Here is an 8,194-nt window from a genome sequence, read left to right on the forward strand (position 1 = left end):
TTATTCAACAAAACCATAAATGTATATGCAGAAAACATGAATGAGGCAGACATTTTAAGAATATCATAAAAATTAGAAGTCACTAAATGAACAATGAAACTACTGTGTAAACATTTATATGAAAAAATAATCTCAAATACAGTAAAGAACAATCAATAAAGTGCAAAATAGAAAAAATGCTGGGATACATTTGCTAAAGAAAAGGCCAGTGTCTAATACACAAAGAAATCTGAAATCGATAAACAAAGGGCAACCACCCCAACAGAAAAATGCAAATGGGCAAAGACATAGAACAGTCAACAGAAGAGTGAATGGACACCAAGTATATGATTTTTTTCCTGCACATTTGATTCTATAATTCAAAAATAAAATTTTAATGCAAGCTTTATACTAGGTAACTTGTAAGAGGCCTTCCTGTTCTATCAAGATTTCTAAATTTTCTAAGTACTGGGTAAGGTTGCTATTCATATCAAAGCAAAAAGATTATTATAAGTACTGAATAATGTATAAGAATTTTAAGCACAGACATCATCACAAGTTTTTATATCTTCCTAAATTCACAGAACTATCTTTTCCACTGGATACATTAAAATATAAAAACAAATACCACAGTGATTACTTTCCCTAATAATTCAGGAGGTAGCCTACTTATTATATATTAACACTTTAAACTAACTGTAAACCAAGATTAGGGTGAGGATGGTTTATACTTTTAGAAAACTATTTAAGATTAAAAATTAAATTTTTCACATTAACTAGTCAATGAGAATATTATCACAATTATTTGGTAGGTACTTAAGAATTAAAATTTGGTTAAGTGTTTTTAATCAAGTTCTCTGCACCTCATTTGCAATTTGTTTTGTTTTTTATGCAGTGGCAAAATGCAAATGTTTCTCATGGGAGCTTTCATATTCATAGTCATGAAAATATTCTCAAATCCCATGGGATTTATTCTGAACATTAAACTTGCCTTAATATTTTTCAAGTTGGTGTGGTCAAAGAAGGAGTTATTTAACACTGCTTTTGGGGGCAGTTTTTGTTTTCATTACTTTACATTGAATGCTATCATTAAAATAACACTTTAAAAAAATAAATAGACAAAATACCTACATATAGTGTTAAAATTTCAGATAAGAGACATACAGTATATTTTTTAAAGTAATTACTGTATAGTCCCTAGACAGAGAGAATGCTTTAAAATGGTAATACAAACGATTTTACTTCCATGATCCTATACTGTTCTTTCCGTGTTACCATATTGGCTTGAATTTTTGAACACAATTAATTTGATATGCTTGTTTTGTAGATGTTCTTTCCCTGGAGGATTTTTCAAAATATTGCATCAGCTTGTGTTTCCCAGGTTCTCATATCTGAATCTGAAAAGAGCTCCCAAAGAGATTATTGCAAAGTGAGATCTCATTATATAGATACATGTTTTTTTTCTATTTGTTTGTTTGTTTGAATATATGCCCTAAGGTTTGAATCTGTTTATCAGCACCCCCTTTCCAATTCTAATTATTGAGATTGTTTCATGCTTTCCATTGTTACCATTTTTAGTAGCTGAAAGAGAAGCAATATCTTTTTAAATGTCACATCTTTCAGTGCAGAATTGCAACTGATTCTAACTTCACTAGAACTGTAATTAAAGTATAATAATAATGGCTTCAGATTATTGTCAGGATGGGTGGTGCAGGAAAAAATGGCGGCTGAACTACAACCTGGAAAAGATGGCTGATGTCAAACCAGAGAGCCCAAAGGGTGGGCTTTGCCAAAATGGATATCCGCATAGCAACCTGAGCCCCAGGAAAACCACCACTGATAATATATTGCTGCTTTGTTCAAAGGGGACCAATCCCCAGCTCCCACGAAGAGAACCAACCAAAATAAAACCCTGACACATTCTCTGCTTGGGCGCGACTTCCCTGGCCCCACTCTGCAGACTGGAGAACCTTGCCGGGCTGTGCAAACCCCAGTAAAGCTCTATACTGCCTAACTCTGTGGCTGATTGGCATTTCTTCCTCAGTGGAGCCTAAGAAAATCTTTCAATTATCTATTCAATGACACATACAATATATTATTTCTATTTCTTAAAATAATCAGAGTATTTTAGTATATAAATTCTCACAATTTTTAATTGTATATTAGCACAAATGAATCACTCTCCTATAGATGTTCCACTGACCCTGTTTGCTTTACAAAGAAATGCCTGTATTTATTTATAGTCTTTAAATTGTCAATAATAGTAAAATGGCCCGTTGCAGATGCAAACTGTCCTCTTCATTAATTTTCCCAACAGAGCTACCATGTGTTTGGAGGATGGCTGGGCTTTATGAATTCATGATTGTTGTGATGTGAGATAATATTTTTAAGTATAGATTGATGTTACCATTTAAAATTTTCACTATAGCCTGGATTTCAATATTTTGTATTTGTTCTATTAAAAAAAAGTAGTGTGTGTGTGTTTGTACTATGGTTTGGGTCTAGGAGCAAATTTAAAAGTTCGAACAAATGTGATTTTTCAAACTGTGAGTTAGAAAGTAGTTGTGACCTACTTATTAAAAGTATATTTAAAACATAGTTTTGCAGGCAAAATTTCAAAACATAAAAAACCTTTGACATTTCCTGTGTTGATGATATGACTTCCAGGCAATTCAATATTGAATAATTTGAAGGCAGATGTTCTGAACATCATTTGGAAAGATTTTAAGAAGAATTTTATTTCATCTGCTTTATGTAATACCTCTCCCTTTTATTCTGACCACAATTGAAACTTTATGTCATCTGAGAATTGCTGCCCTGCACTCCACACCGGCCCCTCCTACAAGGTATAAGTGAGGAGAGATTCCCTTGGGATCAAGTCTTCTTTGGGGTATGAGGAGTGTCAGGTAATCTCACTGTTTTGTGTGTTGCTGAGAACACTCACCAGGATTTGCACTGAGGGCCGGCTGATTTTTCTAAGACTTCTACAATGTTGTTAGATTGGCTTTTTGCTTTCCTATTCTCATAAAGATTGTTGGCTCAGACAATTTCTGAAAGAACAAGCTTTCCTGTAGGCTGCCCATATGAATCAGAAAAGTGGAGGTGGATTTTTATAGGGATAATTGGAGAGTGACATTAAGAGTCAGGAAAATATTTGCATGTATATCTGGAAATTATCTGGCATAGGGACACAGGTGTGAGGAGTCTGCTCCGTGGACTGTGTACGAGACTTCAAAGAAGGTCAGTTGCTTCACAGCTTCACCAAAAGTTAGAGGTGTTGATAAGAAAAGGTCTGGGTTTGAATAGGGAGAAATGATTTATTTTTATTTATTTTTAAAAATATTTTTATTTTATTTTATTTTAATTTGCCCAGTTGGTTCAGTTGTGTGTATTCTCACATGAAAGCCCTGATGGATAATAAAGGTTGCCCATCTGGCTCAGAGACTACAGAAAACAACGGCTGAGGAACGTAAATAAGTCATCTCAATGATTCTCAACCAGTGTCAGACCTTAGCAGTGAAGGGCAGAGCGAAGTAAAGAAGTATGGTTGGGAGACTGCAAGGCATAAAAGTTGCAGGAGCTTCTCAGTCAGGGGCCATCTCCTTACTGCTCAGACTATTTAGGTTGACTTTGCCAAACTCTTTATTGTATTTTTCACAATTGAACTATATTTATAATTAGATAATTGTGTTTATGATTTTTGGTTGAAATGTCTTTCTTATTAGATGGCAATTTCTTGAGGGTGGACATCTTAACTGTCTAACCGCTACAAAGCTGAGGACAGGCAGAGCTGACAGCCAATGCACACTTGCTGAACGAATTAATGGTGAGAGTAAAAATGCCCTACCATTTCTTCAAGCTGTATAGTAATAAAATAAAACTTAACTTGTCTTCTACTCCCTTATGATACAAACCTTCTTTTCTTTCTGTATTCATTAATGTGGCTAATGGTGTTATCAATGGCACAGTCTCTCAAATTAGAAAGCTCAGAGCCATACTGCATTTTTCTCTCTTCCCCAATCTATGTATAACTGACCTCTAAATTTTTTCACTTTTCTTTAGACTATCTCTAGCTTTTGATTCTTCTTCTCCTTTATCATGCTGCAACCTTCATGTAGGCTTTTATTATCTATTATCTGAAGCACTGCAACAGCTACTTAATGGAACTCTTAGCCAATAATTTCCACTCATTTCCATCTATACAATGCCACTGGTGGTAAAACAATGGTGCGCGAACACCTTTCTGCTTATGATTATTCATTGGATCTCTATTAACTGAAAAATAGTTTCATATCACTTCAAGAGCAGTCTTCACCCGGGCCGGGTAGCTCAGTTGGTTGGAGTGTCATCCCTATATGCCCAGGTTGTGGGTCTCCATGAAGGCACATATAAGAATCAACCAATGAACACATAAATAAGTGTAACAAAACTTTATGTCTCTTTCTCTCTCTCTCTCCCCTGTTTCCTTTCTCTCTCTCTAAAAAAATAATAAAAAGAAACAAAAGTGATCTTCAATGAGAGTAATACTGCTCACTAGGGATATTTGCATATTTCTGGGTGCGTTTTTGGCTGTCACAAGGATTGGGAGTCTTACTAGCTTTTATTGGATCACGAGGCAAGGAGGCTAGATGCCCTAAAATGCATTGACAGTCTTGTTTAATGAAAAATTATTTCACATCCTTCATAACTTTAAAATGGCTCTCAAGAAATTTATGCAAGCAGAAAACCTAATACACATTTAAACAGAAGTTTTACTGGAGCGGAAGTATAGTTGGCCTTTGAATAACATAGGTTTGAACTGTGCGGTCCACTTATCTGCAGATTTTTATTTTCCTTTTTTAATTTTTAATTTTTAAATTTTTAAAATATACTTTATTGATTATGCCATTACAGTTGTTCTATTTCCCCCCTTCATTCCCCTACACCCTGCAGACCCCTCCTCCACCATTCCCCCCTTTAGTTTATGACCATGTGTCTCAAGTATTTTAGACTCTATATTTCCCATACTATTCTTGCCCTCCCCCACTATCTGTTTTCTACCTACCATCTATGCTACTTATTTTCTTTACCTTCTCCCCCCTTCTCCTCCTCCCACTCCCCTGTTGCTAACCCTCCATGTGATCTTCATTTCTATGGTTCCGCTCCTCATCTAGCTGTCCTCTTGGTTTGCTTTTGTTTTAGGTGTGGTTGTTAATAACTGCAAGTTTGCCGTCCTTTCACTGTTCATATTTTTTATCTTCCTTTTCTTAGATAAGTGCCTTTAACATTTCATATAAGGGCTTGGTGATGATGAACTCCTTGAATTTGATTTTATCTGAGAAGCACTTTATCTGCCCTTCCATTCTAAATGAAAGCTTTGCTGGATAGAGCAATCTTGAATGTAGGTCTTTGGATTTCATGACTTGGAATACTTCTTTCCAGCCCCTGTTTGCCTGTAAGGTCTCTTTTGAGAAATCCGCTGACAGTCTGATGGGAACTCCTGTGTAGGTGACTGTCCCCTTATCTCATGCTGCTTCTAGGATTCTCTCCTTCATTTTTATCTTGGCTAGTGTAATTATGATGTGCCTTGGTGTGTTCCTTCTTGGATCCAAATTCTTTGGGACTCTCTGAGCTTCCTGGACTTCCTGGAAGTCTATTTCCTTTGCCAGACTGGGGAAGTTCTCCTTTATTATTTGTTCAAATAAGTTTTCCACTCGTGGCTGTTCCTTTTCCCATTTTGGTTCCCCTATAATTCGGATGTTGGAACGTTTAAAGATGTCCTGGAGGTTCCTAAGCCTCTCCTCATTTTTTTCAATTCTTGTTTCTTCATTCTTTTCTGGTTGGATGTATTGTTCTTCCTTCTGGTCCACTCCATTGATTTGAGTCCCAGTTTCCTTTCCATCACTATTGGTTTCCTGTGCATTTCCTTTCATTTCAATTAGTTTAGCCTTCATTTGTTCCTCTAACTTGTGACTAAAATCAACCAGTTCTGTGAGCATCCTGATCACCAGTATTTTGAACTCTGCATCTGAGAGGTTCGCTATTTCTTGGTTGCTTGGAGTTTATTGGCTCTGGGGCTTTGAGTTCTTGAGCCATATTTTGGACTGTTCATGCCTGTTACATATGAGGAGCGGAGCCCTAGGTGTTCACCAAGGCAGGGCAACTCAGTCACTGGGTTGTGATACTGCATGTGGGGGTGAGGTCAAAGAGGAGCAATGGCGGTCCCCTCGCTGCTTCCTGCTGCTGGGGCCTGTGTGGTCTGTCTCACTGCTCACTCCTTTGCTGGTTTATCTGTGCTCGAATGTGTGACCTCAGTCAACCTGCCACCTTACGCCCTCACTGGGTCCACCCATTGCTACCCCACACCTGGGATCTGTCCATGGCTGCCTACATGCCTGGGTCAGGGGAGCTTTCCTGCCTGATCCTGCTCTGCTGCTGGCTCCGCCCCTCTTACCTGTCTGGTTGAATGGTTCGTTGTTGTTGGACTTCCGTATAGTTCAATTTTCTGTGTTTTGGCTGCGTTTTTGTTTACTAAAGCTTTGTTGTTTTTAAACTTGGTTGTGGGAGAAGGCACAGTGTTTCCACCTATGCCTCCATCTTGGCGGGAGTCTCCTTTATTTTCTGATAAATACTGTAAATGTATTTTCTTTTCCTTATGATTTTCTTTCTTTTAAAAAAAATTTTATTTATTTATTTTTGGAGAGAGGGCAAGGAAAGGAGAAAGAGAGGGAGAGAAACATCAATGTGTTGTTGCCTCTTGGTCGTCCCCACTGGGGACCTGGCCTGCAACCCAGGCATGTGCCCTGACTTAATAATAGTTCCTTTTCTCTGGTTTACTTTATTGTAAGAATACAGTATGTAATATAATACATATAACATATGGCATATGTGTTAATCAACAGTGTTTGTTATCAGTAAGATAGGTCAATGGCAGGCTATTAAGAATTAACTTTGGGGGGAGTCAAAAGTTCTACATAGTAGCGGTGGTGGATATGCCTAACACCCTCTCCCTTTCCTGTGGTTCAGGGTGAACTGTATTGTGTAAACTGAGGGAAGTATGTACCTTAGTTTTGTTTAGAACTTTACAAAAGTTGTTTGCCACTTTGGAGAAACATGTCACTGATTGTGAGTGTTGCTTGGGGAATTTGCGTTGCTGAAAATGCATCCACATTCATGACTGCCAGATCTGTGGTGGGTCTATCTGTACATAGGGGCAAGCATCCAACTGCTTCTTGTTTTCCAGTGTAGTTGTGTTCGGGCATTAACATGCTGAAATACATCTTATTTTGTAATAAATTACTTGTTTTTTATTTCTTATATATACAACATTACATAGTATATTATTTTTTTAAACCGTGAATAGGCCAGTTTTGTTACCCACAGATTTCATTTCAGGAGAGTAACAGGGGAAATTTATTCACAGCAAATATTGTTGGATTTAAAATTATATATGAAACAAGATCTCAGATTTATTCATAGTATGCTCAGGTAAATAAAGAAAACAGAAATTTTTTTAATTTTCTCTAGGCTGATCTGATAAGCCCTCTCTTACTGTATAGTGGCTAAAAGAAAATCTAAATCCTACTTTAAATTTGTAAATTTAATCCAGGAAAGTAATTTTAAACATTTCTTGGAATAAATGTGTAGTTTCTTCTAGGACGTTAGTCTCTCAGATTTCTTCTTCCTCTTACCATTACCCCCCAGGGGTCTCTGAGCTGATGACAGGGGGTACATCTCACACAAACTTGTGGTGGTGACGGAGGAGTTCCTTCCTCTCTGTCTCGGTGACTTCATCCTGCCCCTTTGCTTTAAATACCATCCATATGCTGCAGGTGGCCTGTGGGCTGACTTTTCATCTCCAATCCCAAATCGTCCTGCTCTGAATTCATATATCCATCTCCCAACTTGATATCTTCACTTGGATGTCTAATTGACATCTCAAACTTAGCAAGGCCAAGACAAAACTCTCCTAATTCACTCATCTCCCACCAAACGCTCCTCATGTCAGAATGGCCACTGTACCCCAGTTGCTCAAACCAACAACATCCATTTCTTTTTTTACCTCCCAATCAGTTCCATCAGCAAGACCTTTTGGCTCTACTTCCAAAATACATGCTAAATCTAACAATGTTCACTATTTCTGCTGTTGTAACTTAGTCTAAGAATCCATTATTTCTCACTTGAACTGCTAAAATCACTTCCTGACCAGCCTCCCTGTTTTCACTTTTGTCCCTTA

The sequence above is a fragment of the Sturnira hondurensis genome, unplaced genomic scaffold (genome assembly GCF_014824575.4).
Source record: "Sturnira hondurensis isolate 20B ecotype Veracruz unplaced genomic scaffold, ASM1482457v3 Scaffold0025168, whole genome shotgun sequence".
In the NCBI taxonomy this organism is placed as follows: Eukaryota; Metazoa; Chordata; class Mammalia; order Chiroptera; family Phyllostomidae; genus Sturnira; species Sturnira hondurensis.